The following is a 21,004-nucleotide window of genomic DNA, read 5'->3' as shown; positions in this document are numbered from 1 at the left end:
ATAAACTCAAAATGGATTAAGGACCTAAATGTGAGAACTGAAACCATAAAAGTCCTAGAAGGGAGTACAGACAGTAATTTCTCTGACATCAACTGTAGCAACATTTTTCTAGGTACGTCTCCTCAGGCAAAGGAAATAAAAGCCAATGTGAAGTATTGGGTCTATATCAAAATAAAAAGCTTCTGAATAGCAAAAGAAACTATCAACAAAACTGTAAGACAACCTACTAAATGGAAGAAGGTATTTGCTAATGTCATATCTGATATAGGGATAATATCCAAAATATATAAAGCACTTATAGAACTCAACACCAAAAAATCAAATAATCCAATTTAAAAATGGGCAGAAGACATGAACAGGCACTTCTCCACAGAAGACATACACATGGCCAACCAACACACGAAAAGATGCTCCACATCACTCATCATCAGGGAAATACAAATCACAACCACAATGAGATACCACCTCACAACTGTCAGAATGGCTAAAACAAAAAACACAAGAAACAAGTGCTGACAAGTATGAGGAGAAAGAGAACCCTGATGCACTGTTGGTGAGAATGCAAACTGGTGCAGCCACTGTGGAAGACAGTATGGAGGTTCCTCAAAAAACTAAATATAGAATTACCATATGACCCAGTAATTCCACTACTGGATATTTACCCAAAGAATACAAAAACACTAATTCAAAAAGATATAGCGCCCCCCCCGCCATGTTTACTGAAGCATTATTTATAATAGCTAAATTATGGCAGCAGCCCAACATGCCCATTGGTAGCTGAATGGATAAGGATGTGGTATATCTATCTATCTATATATCTGTAGATATATAATGGAATATTACTCAGCCATAGAAATGAATGTGGTCATTTGCAACAACATGAATGGATCTAGAGAATATAATGCTAAGTGAAATAAGTCAGAAAAAGATAAATACCATGTTATTTCATTCATGTGGAATTTAGCAAACAATACAAATGAACAAGGGGAAAAAGAGAGAAACCAAGAAACTGACTCTTACCTATGGAGAATAAACCATCAGAATAACTGATGGTTACCATAGGGGTGGGGCATAGGTGAAATAGGTAAGAGGATTAAGGGTACACTTAAAAAAAAATGGTGGCTGGAGCTGAAATGTCCAAGATGGTTTTGTTCTCATGTCCAGTACCTTGGTGGGATGATTGGTAGACTGGGACTTCTTGTCCACCACATGGGTAGCTTGGACTTCCTGAATGGTGGTTACATCCAACGAGTCAGCATTCCCAGAGGACAAGCCCCAAGGTGCAAGTACAATCCTCTGCTTGCATCATCCTTACTAATGTTCCATTTGCCAAACCCAAAATTAGTCTTTTGGGGAGGCATGGTTCAATGGGAGCCACCAAAGTAACAGCCTACTATGTTGAGACAGAAGCCAGCCATAGATGAGAGGTAGGCTAAGAAGAAAAGAGGAGTGAAGACACTTACATAAGGCTGGTGAGTATGCAGAAACATGAACGAATATACAGCCACAGGAGTGAACATAGCATTCTGGGATGACAAAGGAGGCTGGTGAGGTGTGAGTGGGTGGGGGAGGGGATGTGTTACATACTTTGACTAGATAGTAATGAAAAGACTTTCAGTTCACTTTCTATTATTTAGATTGTAATTATTCAGGCTCTTTGTGTTTATGTCATGTTATTGTATGAGCAAGAAAGCAGAAAGAAGAAATGAATGAAGATGAAAGTCAAATCAGTGGTGTTTATTGTTTATGCGGAGAGACTGGAGTCATCTTTAATTTCTTTCTTTGCCTCAAACCCACATCCAATCTGCAAGTCCTATTGGGTCTAATTCAAAAATATGCCCTAAATCTGACGACATATCATCATCTCCCTAGATAAAACCCTAGTCTAGATTACCACCACTTCTCACCTGGAGTATTGCAACAGCCCCCCTTTGTCTCCCTGCCTCTCTTCTTGCTGTCCTCTTGTCTTCCCTCCACACAGCAGCCAGAGGGATCGTTCTTAAATGTAAATCAGTAAATCAGACACTGTTCTGGTCAAAACTCAATTATAAAATAAAATAAAACAAACAAAAAACATTGCTAGTAATTTTATATTATGCCAAGAATAAAATCCGAGCTCTTTAACTGGGCTACAGTACCCCACGCTCCATACCCAACCTGGGTCCTGGTCTCTCCTTCTTGTCCACTGTCCTCCACAATTCTTTCTTCCCTGCTACTTGTCAAGCTTGCTCCCTTTGAACTTGCTGTTTCTTTTCTGTGGACCACATCCCCCCCACCTCAAGTTTTTACAAGTCTATCACATCTTTTTCTTTTGGAGTTTTAAAATTCATTTTGTTTCATTTTAATTTTTATTCAAGTAAAATTGATACACGGTGTTGTATTAGTTTGGGGTGTACAATATAATGATTCAACAATTCTATATATTATTCAGTGCTCATCCTGAGAAGTGCCCTCTTAATTCTCTTTATTTAGTTCACTCATCCTCCCATCCCCACCTCCCCTGTGGCAACCACTGGTTTGTTCTCTGTATTTAAGAGTCTGGTTTTTTTCTCTTTTTTTCTTTTTTTTGGTCTCTTTTTTTTCTTTGTTCATGGTCTTAAATTCCACGTATGAGTGAAATCATATGGTATTTGTCTTTCTCTGACTGACTTATTTCACTTAGCATTATACCCTCTAGGCTTATCCATATTGTTGCAAATGGCAAGATTTCATTGTGTGTGTATCTATATATATATATTCATATATATATTTCATTGTGTGTATATATATATTCATATATATATTTCATTGTGTGTGTATATATATATATATATATATATACACAAAATTGACTATTGTAAATAATGCTGCAGTAATCATAGAGGTGCATATATATATTCAAATTAATGGTTTTGATTTTGGGGGGTAAATACTCACTAGTGGATTTACTGGATCATAGATAATTCTATTTTTAATTTTTTGAGAAACCTCCATACTATTTTCCACAGTGACTGCACCAATTTACATCCCCACCAACAGTGCAGGAGGGTTCCTTTTTGTCCACATCCTTGTCAACACTTGTTTCTTGTGGGTTTTTTTTTTTTTTTTTTTAATTTTAGTCATTCTGACAGGTGTAAGGTGATATCTCATTTTGGTTTTGATTTGCATTTCCATGATGATGAGTGATGTTGAGCATCTTTTCATGTGTTTGTTAGCCATCTATATGTCTTCTTTGGGAAAATCCACTTAGGTCCTCAGCCCATTTTATAATTGTGTGTGTGTGTGTGTGTGTGTGTGTGTGTGAATCATATAAGTTCTTTATATATTTTGAATATTAACCCCCCTTCAGATATATCACTTGCGAATCTTTTCTATTCAGTAGGTTGCCTTTTGTTTTATTGATGGTTTCTTTCACTGTACAAAAGCTTTTTAACTTGGTGTAGTCCGAATAGTTTAATTTTGCTTGCATTTCTGTTGCCTGAGGAAACATATCTAGAAAAATGTTGCTATAGATGATGTCAGAGAAATTACCTTCTGTCCTATCTTCTAGAATTTTTATGGTTTCGGGTTTCACATTTACATCCTTAGTTCATTTTGAGTTTACTTTTCTATGTACAGTGTAACAGAGTGGTCCAGTTTCATTCTCCTGTATGTTGCTGTCCAATTTTCCCAGCGCCATTTGCTGAAGAGACTAATTTCTCTATTGTATATTCTTGCCTCCATTGTCATAGATTAATTGGTTATCTAATCAAAGGTTTAATTCTGTGTTCTCTATTCTATTCCATTGATCTATGTGTCTATTTTTGTGCCAGTACCATACTGTTTTGATTACTAGAGCTTTGTAGTATAACTTGACATCAGTAATTGTGATTCTTGATTTGGGGTCTTTTGTGGTTCCATAAAATTTTAGGATTATTTGTTCTTGTTCTATGAAAAATACTGTTGGTATTTTGATAGGAATTACATTAAATCTGTAGATTGTTTTGGGTGGTATCAACATTTTAACAATATTTATTCTCCCAATTAATGAGCATGGATTATGTATTTTTTCTGTCATCTTCCATTTCTTTTATCAATGTTCTACAGTTTTTGGAGTAAAGATGTTTTACCTCTCTGGTTAATTTATTCCTGGGTATTTTATTATTTTTGATGCAATTGTAAATGGGATTGTTTTCTCAATTTCTCTTTCTGCTGCTTCATTATTAGTATATAGAAACGCAATACGTTTGTGTATATTAGTTTTGTATCCTGTGACTTTCCTGAATTCATTTATCGGTTCTAGTAGTTTTATGGTAGAGCCTTTAGGGTTTTCTGTATATAGCGTCACATCATCCACGAAAGTGAAAGTTTTACTCTTCTTTACACGTTTGGATGTTTTCATACCTTTTTCTTTCTAATGACTGTAGTTAGGACTTCTAGTACTATGTTGAATAAAACTGGTGAGAGTGGACATCCTTGTCTTGTTCCTGATCTTAAAGGAAAAGCTCCTAGTTTTCCACCATTGAGTATGATATTAGCTGTGGATTTTTCATATATGGCCTTTATTATACTAAGGTATGTTGCATTAGGTTTGCTAAGATTTTGTTGAGGATTTTTGCATTTGTGTTCATCAGAGATATTGGCCTGGAGTTCTCTTTTCTTGTGTAGTGTTTTTATCTGGTTTCGGTGTTAAGGTAATCCTGGCCTCATAGAATGAATTTGAGCATTTTTTTTCCTTTTCCATTTTTTGGGAAAGTTTGGGGAGAATAGGTATTAACTCTTCTTCAAATGTTTGGTAGAATTCATCTGTGAAAGCATCTGGTACTGGACTTTTGTTTGTTGAAAGTTCATTGACTACTGATTCAATTTCATTGCTGGTAATCAGTGTGTTCAAATTTTCTATTTCATCTTGATTCAGTTTTGGATGGTTGTGTTTCCAGGAATTTATCCATATTTTCTAGGTTGTCTAATTTTTTGGCACATAACTTTTCATAATATTCTCCTATAATCCTTTGTATTTCTGTAGTGTTGGTTGTTATTTCTCCTTCATTTCTGATTTCATTATTTTTTTGAGTCCTCTCTCTTTTTTTTTTTTTTTTTTTGATAAGTCTGGTTAAAGTCACCAATTTTGCTTTTGTTTTCAAAGAATTGGCTCCTGGTTTCATTTATCTGTTCTCTGTGTGTGTGTGTGTGTGTGTGTGTGTGTGTAAGTCTCTATTTCTGCTCTAATCTTAACTATTTCCTTTCTTCTACTGACTCTAAGCTTTGTTCTCTTTTAGTCTACCACCTTTTCATTATCTATGCCTCAACTCACGTGATGTCTCCTTAAAGAGGCTTTCCTCTGCTAATTAACATAACGCCCACCTCTTCCCCCATGTCCCTTTCTACCAAATTTTACCTGAAATATTTCCTAGTACTTGTCAATAAGTAATATACATACAAAGGATTAGGAAAATGCCTGGGGGTTTTTTCATTTTTATTTTAATCAAAATTATATACAGATAATTTTGTAAGCCAAATAATCTATAAAAATTATTGTGGAGAAGAGAGTCTTCTACTTAACTTTCATCTTTCTCTGCCTTTCCCAGATAAAATCACTTCTAACTTTTCAGCTGAATCTTGCTATATTGTTCCCTGTTAATTTTTTTTTTCATTTTTAGTTGTTACCTATTGACTTGTCACTGTGGAAGACGAATATTGGCTCCTTTTTCCTGGCCCTCCCACCTAGCATATACAAACAAAAACTTTGCCAGTTTTGCTATCCTCCCAATATGGATATTTCCTGATTTTTATTAGATGACTTTTGACATTTACATCACTCCATCTACATGTATGCTCTGTACAACAGCTGTATGTAGTATTCTATAATGTCTTTTAATAATTCAATTTCATATTCTCCCAAGATTGTTAAACTCTTCTTTCCATATGTTCAGATGTATCAACTCTTCTATCAATTTTTTCATCTTGAAAACTCTTTTGGTGCCTTCTGACCTCCTCTTTGGACCGCCATGCCTGGGGCAGAGCTATGATCCTAGAAATTCTCTTTATTACCAACACCAGGGATTCGATTCTTTCTTTTTCCTGTTTGGTTTATTTATTTCATAAAGGAGGTTTGGCTCCCAAGTTTCAATAGAGCCTATTTTCTGTTAGCTTCCTGGGAAAAGATAACGTGGGAAATAAACTTTTTAAGACCCGCATGTCTGCAAATATCCTTAACTTGATTTAAATGCCTTCAATTTTCTTAGTTGTTATAAAGTTTTTTAGGAAAAAAAATTCTAAGTTGAGAATTATTTTTCCTTAAGAAATTTGAAACCACTGTTCTATTACCTTCTAGAAATACAGGTTTCAATTAAGAAGTCTGAAGTCATATGATCTATTTTGTCTGCGATCTATTTTTTTCTCTTTGCATGATTGTATGGACGACCCTTTCCCCAAGTGTTTTGAAAGGTGTCAAAAATGTGCACTGTCTTTTTAACAAAAAATTCATTTTGTTGGGTATTCATTGAGCTCTTTCAGTCGGAAAACTCATATCCTAGGAAATTTTTTTCATAATATTCTCTTATTTTACTGTTAATTTTCTCTGCTTGTCTTCCAAAACTCCAGTTATTTGGATGTTGGACCACCACAGTTTCTTATATCTCCTCATTTCCTTATGGCATTTTCTGTTCTTCTCTCCTATTTTCCAGCTCTTTTGCTCTATTCTCTGTGAATCTTCCTCAGTTTTATTTTTTCAAACCTTTTGAATCACACATTTCTGTTATTCTGCTTTTTATTTCTAAAGGCTCTTTTTGGTGGTTAGATGTTTCTCTTCTTTTTAAAAAAAAAAATACCATTATTGTTACTTTCCTATCTTGTTTCCTATTTTATTTCTCTGGGGATATTAATGAGGGTGTTTCATTTTTGTTTTTCTTGCTTTAGCCTGACCTCTGTTTCTTCAAGTTGCTTTTCTCTGTTCATTTGGTTTCTACATTTCTTGCTAGAGGCTTTCCTCAGACACAGATAGCCCTTGACTGTTGGCTCCTATGTGCAAGTGGGGCGCCTTAGAATTGTCCATTGTCTGGGGACTCATAAACTATAGTTTTTACTGGAGGGCAATTAGGCTGGGTCCTTTCTTTGAGAGACCCCAGGTGTAAGTTTCTCAAGTCTTTCCTCTTTGGCTGGTTAGAATTCCTAGTGAAAGTCTCTTTTTATCTACTGCCTGGATAACCTAGATTTAGCTGTTCTAGGAATCTGAATGGGAAAAGGTTTAGTGGAGGGAAACAGGGGCAGTTGTCTCAGAATCCAGTGTGTCCCAGCATCCAGCATTCTGCAAACGGAATCCACCTGTTTTCAACACGGTACCCCTTCCTGAACGCATTCCAGGCCTTCTCTGTCAGTCCAAGTGTGCTTGTTTTACTGACTGTGCAGAGTGGCAAAGTGAATCTAACTGCTTCTTACACGGATTTGTACCCTCCTCCTTTTTGTGCTTCTTTTTACTTCTACTTCCCAAAGTACTTGGTACCGCTAATTCCTGAGACGTCAGGGACTTTGGTGGTGCAAATTGGATTGCTTTTCAGCTTTCCTCACTGCCAGCTTGGGATTCAGCTTTCTTGGATCTGCTAAGCCAGTTACTAATGGCCTGCCTATTTTTTCACCTCTAATTTTTTTTTTTTACTGTTTTCTTATTAGCTGCCCTCCTCATACTTTATGCTTTATGCTTTAAAAATTCCATTTACTGTTGCTTTAGTAAAAGGAATTTACTAAATGTACTAAAAAATTCCATTTACTGTTGCTTAGTTTATAGAAAAAAAAGCAAAAATGAATGTATATGCCCAGTTGGCCACCTTTTAATTTATTTATGCTCTTTTATGCACACATGATAAGTAGGAATTCTCTCTGCTGGTTTACTGCTTCATCTCCTAGTGCCCACAGTACCTGGAACATGCTAGATGTGCATGATAAGTATTTGCCCAGTAACAGACTGGCTGACAGGCCCACTAACTAGCTTGGTTAGTTAAATTTCGGAACGGCCTACAATCCCCAAAATTTTAAAATGACAATGTTGGAGCTATATCTACAATGAAGTATTTCTGAAAGGCAAAGATGTAGGATTTCTTTAAAGGTATTTTAATTCTATTATGTATCCCTTTAAATTTTTTTATTAATCTTTCTGGATTTTTCTATTGAGAATTCAAAAGGGAAACATGAACTGCTTTGGAGTAAAGTGTACTTTGGGAGGAATATGTTAGGTAAAACTAAATGTGTCTATGATAGCTTCTTTTTAACTGAAACTTGACTTTTGATTTCATTTTCCTGTCTCACTCAAACATATAGGCTATGTGGATACAGTGGTTTCAGGTCTCTTCTAATTTCTTTTTTTAACGTTTATTTATTTTTGAGACAGAGAGAGACAGAGCATGAACGGGGGAGGGGCAGAGAGAGAGGGAGACACAGAATCAGAAGCAGGCTCCAGGCTCTGAGCCATCAGCCCAGAGCCCCACGCGGGGCTCGAACTCACGGACCGCGAGATCGTGACCTGAGCCGAAGTCGGACGCTCAACCGACTGAGCCACCCAGGCGCCCCTTGGTCTCTTCTAATTTCTTAATTTCCTTAGAATTTTGTTATTTCCTATTGACAGGGTGGCAAATTCTTGGCACAGATTCAATGACTTGATTTTGTTCTGTAAGGTATTTTAAATATATTTTGAACATGAGAATGAGATTAACTCCCCTATGATGATAATGCCCTGCCAGTCCACTTTAGAATTTCCGGGGGGGGGGGGGGGGCAAATATAATAATGTGTAAGGAAAATAAGGAAAAACATAGAAGCAAAAGAAATTCAGGGAAATCATTTTTCTTGTACAAACCAGGGCCATGTTCTGTCAAGTAGCCAAATGTGCTTGTATTAATTAATTTGAGTAACATTTACTGAGCACCTGCTTACTATGTGTACCTACTTACTTTATGTACCTACTTATTATGTGTACTGTGTTAATATTAGAAACCCACCATGCCCTCATTCTACACTTGCTTAATAAATTGATTTGAAATTCAGTTTTCTTTGCTATTTTACTATCCATGGGAACTTTACCCTTGCCGTAGGTGCGTGACCTTCTTAAATCCATTTCATAGGTAGCTTGTTTACAGATTATAAGTTGAGAGTCTAACACAGAGGAAACCTGTGCTAAATGTAGAATTAGAACTTGAATCTTCAGTGCATTTTTATTTTTTAGTCCAGTGAGTAGTACCCTTAGATACCAATAGATAAATTTTGGTAGTTCTACAAATTTAAGGAAAAGCACAGCATTTAAACTTTGAACAGTGATAGATATAAAACCCAAAAGTACAGAATGATGTGGCATCTGGTGCTTCAGGAAGGTCTTAATGTGAAATATCTCATTTACAATATCTTTTTTTCAAAATAGGTCATTCATTGATTAATAATAGGCATGATTTGGAGAAACTGTAAATAGAGAGCTGAGTGATGTGGGTCTTCCTTTTAAGTAGTCTTTGGTTATTCATCATGAATCAATTTATTTGTGGTGAATTAGGTTTGTTTTGTTTTGTTTTTCGTTATTTTATTTTTAATTTTATCGAACGCAGTGACTCCCAAAAGAGACGTATCTACTAGTGATGGTACTGTAAATTTAAAACATAAAATCTGCATATCTAAAACATGCTCTTTTTCCTTTAGAATTTCTAAGTTATAGACACTCATTCTTTTAAAAAAGCCTGAGATTCTTGAACTGGTTTTCTGATTATTGTCTCGAATAATTTCTTGTTTTCCTTCTTGTTTTTGTCTTGTCCCTCCCTTACTTCCCCTTACCCTTCTCATCACTCTCTGGTGGCGAGGAAGATCTGTCCTCTCAGGCAAGGGCGGGAAGGAAAGTGAACAGCTCTCCCAGGAGGCCAGAGCTAATGGGAGTTTTGTGGATCTTTCAGCAGGGCTGGTCAATGATAACCACGCTGTAGAGGTCTCTCCTACTGGCTCTCTGACCTCTTGGTAAACTATTTGTTTTTCCTTGTATTGATTAAAACACACACACACACACACACACACACACACACACAACGAGCCACCCAGTCTATAGCTCCCTATCACCCAGGACATTGTTTTTAAGAACTATACACATTTAAAATACACGAATTCAGAAAACTCCAGATCCTTGACTTGATTTTACTCTGCAATGCAGGTAAACCGATCACTGATGATGTTCAAACAGAATCCTTGAAAGAAGCAGTGGATGCTTCCAGACTTCTATTTTTTGAAAGAACATGAATCACAAATTGTTAAAAATCAGTAGAATACTCCAATTATTAAACCATGTGAAATGAGTATTCTTATTAATTGTGACCGTCTAAAGACTAAAACACGTTCATCTTTCTTACCATGTTGGTCCTTAAAAGGTACTCTTTTTCAGTATTTGAACAAACTGGAGTTATTGCTTTCCTTAGTATATAATGCAGGATCTATTTTTTTTTTTTCCTTACCGTACAGGATTCTAAAGTAAAATTCAAGGATCCAAGGCAACTTGATTGCCTGCGGGTATGAATCTTTACAGTAGAGAGAAACCTCCAGGTTGTATATCTATTGACATTGCTTGATAAAAACATCTAGAATAATGGTGCTTCTGGTTGTGTTTCCAATAGCAATGTGATTGCAGCACAGTGTGGATTAGGTTACGGCTCCTTTGAATTCTGACCTTCTGTCTAAAACAGCTTTAGAGGTTACTCTTTTTTTCCGATTTGGGAGACTGGAGGGGGAAAATGTTAATGCTGCTTGAAGGAAGAAAAAAATTCTCTAGGTTATTAAGTTTTGGTTTTTTATTTTTCCCCTTCCTGGCAATTCCTTTGTAATAATAATAGAGCTTCTTGATTCTGGATACTTAAACTATACCTCCAAATGCATAAGGACACTTGGAGTACATTTCGAATGTAATTATTTCCTCATGAACAAATCAAGTGTTTATGATGTAATAGCTATTAAGATCAAAGCATATCACATTGGATAACTGAAATTAGGAATACAAAGGGAAAGAGGTGGATAGAACTGTAAAATAAGTTGTCCATGTAATTGCTTGTGGTAGACTCAGACTCTTAGTGTCTCCTTTTTATTATAAAGAAAAAGTGGGGAATATTTATAATTCTTATTTTAGAATGGCAATTCACCTTTTTTGATAAATATGAGGACACTGTATCTCCTGATCTGATCATTTCAGGTTTAAGGATTCATCATATTGTTTTCCCTATTGGTCACTTAATGTGTTTTTATTTTCAAACCTGCACCCTGATTTGCAATGTATAGTTGTGCATAATCATATGTTGCATAGTGATTGTATCTATTCTATATTGAATGTATCATTTCGATATATATATATATATATATATATATATATATATATATATATCATTTCAACACATGACACACCTTTCTGGATTTATTAACTTTATTAGGTGTCCTTTTGCTCCAAAATGATGATACAGCACACAACACACCGATGTCCCAGTTGCCCAGTGTTTAGTGGGAACTTTGATGGGGTTAGAGAAGTGAGGCAGATTCTAAAACAAATACCAGGGAGAGGGCATATTTTTAAAACACAGGATTCATACAGATAAACTGTCACGTTATTTGTTAAAATAAATGAAGAATGTATATAAAACGCCTCGCATAGCGCCTGGCGTGTAGTAAGCGCTCAGTAGATGTTAATTTCCTTTCCTGTTCCATGAGATAGTCATCGTTTCTGAAGAATTTAAAAACTGTGAACTCAGCTGTCGTGAAACCTGGAAAACACAAAACAAATTTCCAGATCCTCTTACATGTATTGGGAGGTGCTGACAAGATTGGTTTTGCCCATGGCTTTGAGGAAAAAAAAAAAAAAAGGTTTGAAGAGGAGACAAACCTGGGTTTTCTAGGTTACTTCATGTCAACAGAAATCCATTTTGAAGTGTGAGAAAGCAAAGGAGTTTATTGCTGAGAGTAAGCTTCCAAAACCAATTATTTACCTATTTTTGGCAGATGGAAGAAAAAGTAACTCCATTTGCCATTTCAGAAAATCAGTTGATTTGAAAATAGGAAACCTGGTATGTCATATTTTTTAAAGAACCTATATCATCCCATTCCCTTAAAAATCTACCAGTGCCCTTGTTATCATTATTTGTTTCAATAAGTGCACCTCAAAGTTTCTATTAAGAATAATAATATTTTAAAATAACATCCTATAGGCAGTCATTACTACATAGGATAAGTTTCCCACCCTACATAAACAAATTGTGATTATTCATATGTAATAGCCAATGTACTTATTAGAGGACCAGGAAATAGATTATATTTCCACATTGTGTTGTTATAAAGACTAGAATATTTATTAAAATAATTTTCCATGGTACAGTGAATAGTTAGTAATTGCCTCCTTAAATTTACTGTTAAAAGCTATTCATGTTGGAGTTTGAATGGAAAACATTTAGCAAAATACTGGTTGACATTCAGTTTGGCGGATTTAATATCATTCTTAAAATAAATAGAGGATGTTTTACTTGGTCGTGTTTCAGCAGAAGGCTACTGGGAGCAGGGCCCTCATTGTAGGTCTCGTGCCAGTGGGGAAAGAGGAGGTCATGGAAGTGACCACTCCAAATGCCAGCAAGGATCGTAACGCCAGCCATCCAGACATTGTTCCAATGGTTCCATAAAAAAGCCAGGAATGTAATGCCATGGCATGGGCCACGAGAAAGGAGAGTTATTTGGAAGCAAAGGGACCAGAAGTACAATATTTTAGAATGCTCTGCCATTCCACTTTAAACAGTCTGAATCACAAAATGTTGATTTTATTGATCAGATATACTTGATTTTACTAATGTGGAAGAAATAATAACTAGGATTTCACGTTTGAAGAGAAAGCATTGGTCTTTAAATGCTAATGATGTTTTCACAACTTACTATACCATTATTGTTGAGAAATAATCTGCTGAGAATGGTAGAAACGGAGATAACAGATGGTTGATAGTAAATAGCGTGCATCCTTAATTCTAAAATTATTAAAAGGTAAACACGAATAAAGGAAAAACAACTGCTGAATACCTCTCTTATTGGAAACTTCACAATTACTGAATATCTTTATTGTTGTTACGGGAATGGAAAGAGGAAAGGAATACTTGTCTTCATTCATTTTCTCTGTTCATTTGTTATATTTAATTTGATTAACTGCTTACTCGTGTAGTTTCAGAAAAGTTCAGTTACCTTTTCGATTGTTCTAATGAATTCCTTATAACTGCCCTAGTCTTTTTATTTTTTTTTAATTGGGGTCATTTGTTTATTTTTGTAACCATGGCTTTATTTAAAATTCTGTTAATTGGGAAGCAATAACAACTTCTCTCAAAATTGCAGACTTGCCTATAACCAGGTATGCATCTAGGCAACAGCTTGTTCTAGAAGATAAAACCTGTTTGGAGAGACAGCATGTGAAAGACATTGTCTCATTGAGGGTACTCAAACACTTTGTTACAGTTGCCTATTACAAGTGTTTTTCTTTTCCAAATAAAATGATATATTTATTTTTTGTTTTAATGGGAAAAAGGCATATTAGAATTTCTTTACTCCTATTCATTTGTTTTTGTGTTGAAATTTCTTCAGGAAATCTCAGAATATAATGCTTTCTGCTATTACCTCTACTATTTACTAATGGCAAATTTTCAGCAAATGTTTCTAATTTGTAATGTATATGACTTTTTTTAGGGGACACCTACGTCCTTAAAGTATATGGGTAGGTTATATAATTATAGTTAGTGAAAATTTAGAAATAGGAAGTCAACAGTATACTACAAACTGGATCTTATTAGTAATGGCTTACATATTGGCTATTTATCAGAGAATCACTTATTTTTGGTGTAAGTTGTATGGTTGTTATTGCATACTTGATATTCAGAAGTAGTAACCAGACACAAATCTATGGATAAGCATGTGATTGTTTTTAATCCACCTAATTTTGCTTTAGGAAAAGGAAACCATTTAAAATTGGTATATCTGCACACGGATATTTCTTTTAGCCAATGACTAAGCTCTTTGTTACATAATTATGAAGCATGACCTGTGTCATATTAGTGGTCATATTACCTTCATCATGCTTTTCATAATTTTCTTCATAATTACATGCATCATTTCTTTAATGGTATCATGTTTGGTTAGTTATATAAATAAGAATAATTGAATTTCAATATAAAAACTAATGTAATATGATAAATTTGATTATAATACAGGCAAGTAATTTATATATAAAAGTCAGATACTTTACATGATATTCCTGCTGTTCTGACTTCATTTAGTTTGTGTCTTCTGGATTTGCAAATATAATCTCCCATGGATCAGAAAACTAATATTTTACCCTTTTACATCTAGAATAATTTTTCAGCTATGGGAAGCAGGGGTACAATAGCTGAATGTAAAGTTTCAAGCAAGGTTGAATTCTCCAACCAGCACCTCAGATTTTTATTTGATGAACCTTAGAAATAAATATGATCGCAAAAGCAGTTACTATGTGGGTGCTTGACATCATAGATAGAATTAATGTAACATTACATTTTATTTCACAGCACTAGAAACCTCCATCATGTGCTGTGTTTTATTTTCTGCATCTATACTTTAGTATATTGAGTAACTGACACTTCTGGTTTGAGAAAGTGCTGTAGGTGTAATGTAATTCTATTTCTGCTGCATATATGAACAGATCCAATAGCCATCAACTGCTTTTTGACCTAGCTTCCCAAATATGGCAGACGACTAGCCCATGATTCCTTGCTGGCACCACACAAAATGAAATCCTAGGTGAGTTTGCAGTTTAAGCTGCCTCTTAGGTTTGACAAAGCGTTCCTTTCTGAGGAATTTCGATTGGCATCCTTTCAGGGGGCAGTAAGGGAGACAGTCCATACTGAATTTTGTTCCTTAGAAGCTTTTTGTTGTGGTTGCATCAGAATGGTGCTTTCGTGTACAAATTAGCAAAGCAAAGGTAAGACTGTATCTGTTTTATTAGTTGATGATCTGGAAATGTATCATGAAATCATTCAAGAATTTGCTGTGATTTTAAAAATGTTCTTTCATACCAAAGCAAGAAACTTTTAAAAGAGGTGCTTTTTACTGTTAATAAAAGACCAAATACGCAGAAGAGTATTTATTATCGGTGATGACAAAACAGTTTTAAAGAAAATCCAGTGGGTATAAAGATTTTACTTTAGAGTACAGAATTGGTTATGATGCGTGAGTAGTACCAAAATAAACATTTGTATCTGAACTATGGTAGAGAGCTGGGGGGGGGGGGGGGGTGGGGGGGGGAGGAAAAGACAAAAATATAGAATAGGCACATAAGTGATACCTCCTTTAAATATCTGAAATCAATGTAACGGTTATCACCGATCTAATAACTGAAGTCCTTTATTTGTCTAAAACACGAAAGGAAGTAAATATCTTAAACTGAAGTTGCAATTTAGTCATAATAGTGGAGAGCTCAACTCTCCAGAAGTGTTGCGGATTATCATGCATAGATTCTGAGTTTAGTTAGAATTTTTTAAAAGAACAAAATGTAAAGAAAGAGTTCTAGATGAAATCAATCTTTTCCCAAAAATGATTTTCAAATATCAACACCCAAATATTATCAGGTTCATATCCCCCCCCCCCCCCCATTGCTCACGTAACCCTTGCCCCTCTTAGAAATCACTGCAGAATCGTCATTCAGGCTTTCATTGTTAAACTGATAATAGCTTACACGTTTGCTTGTTTTCTCCCTCTACGTACTTAATATATAAGTTGCCATTCTAATTCTTTTTTCTAAATTTTCCCAGACCCGTTAGTTGTTGCACTGGGGGGGGGGGGGGGGATTGCAAAGTATTGATTCCCCAAGTTTCAGGGCCTGAAAAAAGTTTTGGAAAAGTATAAAAGATAACGTGTAACTACTCCCCAAAGCTCGTAATTGGTAGCTGCTGGAGCAGGAGATGTGTGTCGACAGTGTCTCCGAGAACTTACTCTCACACAGCTGTTTATTCAGATAGCGTGGGGCGCGTTCATTTACATAATAAATTTTTTTTTTTTTTTTTTTTTTTTTTTAAAGCAGCAAGGTTGAGTCAGACGGAGCAGTGCTCCTCTCAATTGTTGCATTTAAACCAATAAGGTTAGAACAAGAGAATAGCTGTGGTTTGCGTTGCAAAAACAAAAAAAAAGCCCCGAGGCTCCACGGGCAGACCTACAAGGCTGCGCAAACAAATCGAGGGATGAGATTCTGCCGTTTCTTTGTCTAGGGTTCTCAGATGCTATCTGCCGCCGCTGTTTGGTGGGGAAAGAGCGCAGGGCTCACAGCGGCTCCTAAACAGATCGGTGGGAGCTGATGGCTCCGAGTTTGGGGCGAGGTAGAAACTCTCCAGTGCCACTTCCGACTTTAAGCCTTCCTGTTGCCGTCCACTGTGGCGGTTTTCTTGCTGGGGAAAGCGTTCTCGCTCAGTCGCTCGGCAGCCCGAGCCTGCAGCAGCGGCCAGGCGGCCGTCCCCGCGGCCGGGCTTTCCCCTGCAGAGGCGCCCCGCTTCCAGCAGCGCGGGGCTCCGCCGGGAGCGCCTAAAAGCCCGCACGCGTCCTTCCCCGGGAGCAAACCTACCCAAGGAATGGAGGTCTGCTAAACCAGAACGTTCGAAGGAGCACGTTAAAAACTGGTGGACGCAGCAGATGTAAGCGCTGTAAGTACAAGCTGACGGTTTGAAAAATTGTAGGGACTGACAACAGCTGTCCTGTGGGCAAAGCCCAAGATACCAGGAGCGCCGTGAGTAATTGTTTGGATTTGTTTTAAACTAAAAACATGAGGGCACGGGCAAGATTATGACACTTTGGACCTGGGATTTTATGAGCCACAGGGTTCCATCACAAAAGTAGAATTCTTAACCCCCCTGTTAGCTCCGCGACTGGCATCATTAAGAGACAATTACAAATTAATTGTTAGCAATTACTGTGGTTGTGATCTATGGAAATAGAGTACACGGCTGTATTCTTGCAGGGAGATTACTTCATTATCTCTCCTGAATTGCTGCACAAACCTCAAATATTCTTGAGCGATATGGAACAAAGCGATAAATACCTATGCGTGATCTCCATTGCAACACAGATAACTTTTCCTCCACACCTTAGGTCGATATGAGAAAATGAGGGAAGAATTCACATTTTGAAAGCACGACAGATAACAAAAATAAATTGAGACCACTTTTTAAGGAAGGAAATCCTTTCGCTTCAATAAACAAATTTCCCCCACGTTATATGAAACAGGCTCGTCTTCTAAAGGTGAAATAATAAACATTTGCTAAATTAATATACTTTTCGCTTATTGACACTTTAGATGACTGGAATGGACCTTGAAACTTAAAAGAAGATTCTTCAACTTTTGAATTACCATTTAAAGTATTTGTCATTCAAAATCACTATATTGCTAATGACTCATGGGCTTATATTTCTTGGGAGGAGTTTTTGAACACATTTAAGTCTAGCTTTTGCAAGAATTCAATAAATTCAGACCTGCCATTGAATTTAGACAAGTGTTTTCATGTTGCATTTCTTAAAAAGACAAGGGTACAAAAAGTTGGTGGTTAAGCACAAAGTGTAGTTTTATAGAGTTGGGATTGTGTTTTGTTTTGTTTATGCATCTTTCAAAGTAGCTTTTATTTTAGGCTTCTGTGAGTGTTTTCGCCCACCATTTGGGGTTTGAGCACATGCATACATGAATAGTCCTGCATTATCAAATATTTGATATTTGACTTTCTTGCTTGCTTGAGTTCTCCTAAGGCCCAGAGTGTTCAGTAAATGAACAAACAGCCATGGGTTTTCAATCCTGAAAATTCTTCGTGGTGACAGACAGAGAAGCCTGATTGAGCCACTGTTCAGTTTTAGAGTGCCAAAAGGAAGTCAGCTGCTATGTGAGTTTCGTACACATGATAAATGATTTTCTCAAAAGAAAATTTCCATTTGAATGTGAAAATTCCTATTATAAGAATACACTGGGAAGAGGAAAAAAAAAGACTTGCAGTGAGAATAAAACCCTCTCTTCCATTTAATCAGATAGCAAAGGCATTTCATTCAACATTTTCAATGAGTGCTCATTTTGAAATCAATCTTTTAAAACTATGGTGGCATCAGTGTCATTTAAACACTTGTTTTTGTTTTCACGGGGACTCGATGTTGTCATTTTCTTCAAACGAGGTATGTCAAAGAGGAATACAGCCTACTACATTAAGTTCGGTAACAACATTGGAGCATTCATTTTATGGAGTCTTTGATAAAGAAGGAAATAAGTGTTAACATTTAAAAGACATCTTCGTCTTCTAGGAGTTCATTTTGATTTTACGTTTAGATTTTTATCACAGCATTGACACCGGAGTTAGAAATATTGATGGAGGGAGATTTTACCAAGAATATACTCTGATGAAAAAGCAGATCTATGCCTAAGTCTCCTTCTTATAAAATACATTCTGATTAGAAAATTGCCATTGTCTTTCATATTTGGGAGTACTCAGGTTGATCTGGTGGGGGGGGGGGGGGTGCAGGGGGGCGGGTGGGCAAAAGCAGCCTGCCTGCCAAGTCTATTTATTTAGATAAGTTCAGTACTTTCACTTTGAAAATGTCTTTTTAGTTTTTGGGGGAAAAAAAAGTTTTAAATTATAGCCATTTTATAAAAATTGCTTCTAGCAAGCAAAAAAGCCTATGGAAAACCCATAATTGAGACAAGTACCTACATTTTATTTGCTCTGTGCTGCTGAGATTTAGAACCCCTTTCCATTTACAGTTTACTTTTCACAGAACATTATTAACTTTTTGGCTTCATACATGATCTTCTGTCAGATGCTTTTGATTTGTAATTTAGCAAAGTATAATAAACAGTGCAAAAGTCATGAATTTTGCTCTGCGTCCTGAGCTCTGTGGTAGGGAAAATGTGATAAAATGTGTACCTTAAGTCTTGTTTGATGATCTCTCAAAGCAAGTTTGCCTTCTGGAAATAATTTCTGGGGTTGAAGAGCATGGTATTAACAGATTTAATGTGGCTATTCAATGGATTGGCGAAGTACTATGTGAGGTTTAACAAAATGAGAGAGACAAATTGAACATCAACAAAAGTTACATCTGTGAAGAATTATAAATTTAATTAGAAAAAAGGCAAACTTAAAAGACCTCATTAACTAATCAGAAGTCAAAGTTACTAGTTTAGGGTTCTTGAATTTAAATTCTACGACGTTCTGCTATCTTTTTTCCTCTTTGTATTTCTGCAACTCTCAGTATGTATGCTGCTGTGGGTATTCTATACAAAGAGTTTTAAAAAGCATTAAAGTGAAGTGACTTCATTGTAATATAAGATGACTCTTTGTAATGGTAGGGGAAATATTTTTGTACTCATAGGAACATTTGAATTAAAAATACCAGATTAGAAGAAGACAAGAAACGTATTAAGTTTATGGATATGAAGCAGAAAATATGAGCTTACTGAATGCCTAACAGCATTTTCCTGAAAACCATGAAATATTTTTTTTTTCTCTTTTGAGTGGAAATCTGCCTAATGAATGATTTTTGAAACACACTATGCTTTTGGACCTTGAAAACACAGAAACTTCCAGCGATATTGTCAAACATAAGCGAAAATCAACACCAATCAGAAATAGGTGTTCTTTTTAGATAAGTCATTATAAGAGCATGTTTCCTTACTGGCCTGTAATCTTGTACTACACATAAAAAACGAAAAGCATGTGAAGTGTAGCATTTTGTAAACTGTAACTAATTTTGCTCACATCTGTGTCTAATTGTTGTCTGCATTCGCATTCTTGAGAGTAGATTTATTTTTCCTGGACCACGATGTGGATTCAGCTGACCAGCCTAAGTGAGGATTAGTTGTTTTAAAGTTATTTTGATTAAAGAGTCATTTTTAAATACAGTAACACACAACACATGGTTTGAATAATCCTTGAGACACAAAAGAATATATCTGAAGTATACTTAATGAAATGAAGATCATGGATATGGGCTTTCAAAAATTGTAGTATATGAAAGTACAGTAGAGACTGAGTCAGGGCAGCATTAAAAAAAAGTGCAAATGCATTTTTTTTTCAGTGAGAAAACGTGGTAGAAAAATTCTTATGTTGAAGTGCATTTTTAAGTTTGACTTTGCAATTTAATGACAGGTTCAACCACAAATATAAGGATAATCAAACTTTCAAAGTATACAATGAAACCAAAATTATATTTCCAGGATTATACTATCTAGCCAATGTTAAAATAGGAATGTATTTTAACATTTAACAGAAAGTGTGTTTTACATACTCTTTCCCACAATTAGGCCAAGAGAGTTCTTAAAACTAAGCTAGTTCTCACCTATAATTTATTCCAGGTGTATAAAAGCAGGGGGAAAAAAAGGAAAAAAATTTATCCTCGTAGATTACTGCAGTTTCTAGAGGAAAACATTTAATCTTACGTGAGAACGTTAACAAAAATCGCAGCCGCCTGCTATCACAAAATGATATATCTGCAGGAATTGAAATTAAATTTTCACTTACTACTCAGGCGTCTGTTAATGATTTTCATCCTGCATGTATTCTAGAAACACATACCTAGAAATTTCACATAATGTTACACCAAGGGATCTAGACTTCAACAGTGCACTCTTCGTGCCAAAAAGGTAGAATTCCTCAATTTCATAAATCATAATTAGAAAATAACAGGACTCAATGGCAGAAATTTGCTTGGATCACTTTAATGCCATTTGAGATGCTTCAGTTCTCATCTTTGTTCTGTAGCCCTAATTGATGTCAGTTCAGGTTGAATGAAAATGCACATCAAAGATTTGGAATTCGGAGTCATTTTAAGTGTTTTCCAGAATGCTCTCTACTGCGAGGCGTTAGTCTGAGCTTGTAAACCAGCAGCCCACCCTCACCTGAGGTTATCACCTGCTGGCAGTTTGCGCTGCCTCTGGAGGAAGAGCAGTAGCTGGCAGAGCCTGCCTGTGAGCCTAAGTTAGTTGGTTCATCTGGAGACAAAAGGCACCAAAATGCTGGCTCCCTGGGACATTGA

General features: G+C 36.0%; 1 protein-coding gene across 11 annotated transcripts in view; it reads left to right on the top strand.

Annotated features, from left to right (window-relative positions):
• EYA1 (EYA transcriptional coactivator and phosphatase 1) overlaps positions 1 to 21,004 on the top strand; it is a 352,397-nt gene that overhangs the window by 164,667 nt on the left and 166,726 nt on the right. For 2 of the 11 annotated variants that reach the window (XM_019453261.2, XM_019453258.2), the window contains exon 1: positions 16,148 to 16,644. The exons of 6 other annotated variants lie outside the window; for them this stretch is intronic. The gene's annotated coding sequence lies outside the window, so the exon portion shown is untranslated. Of the gene's footprint in view, positions 1 to 14,914; positions 14,934 to 16,147; positions 16,645 to 16,671; positions 16,728 to 21,004 lie in introns of those variants that run through there. 3 more of the 11 variants (XM_019453251.2, XM_019453249.2, XM_019453250.2) reach the window with 3 other exon arrangements.

Source organism: Panthera pardus, unplaced genomic scaffold (assembly GCF_024362965.1).
Source record: "Panthera pardus isolate Hobbes unplaced genomic scaffold, ASM2436296v1 HiC_scaffold_7, whole genome shotgun sequence".
Classification (NCBI taxonomy): domain Eukaryota; kingdom Metazoa; phylum Chordata; class Mammalia; order Carnivora; family Felidae; genus Panthera; species Panthera pardus.
The sequence above is the reverse complement of the archived record's forward strand: the minus strand, read 5'-3'. Positions and strand labels throughout refer to the sequence as shown.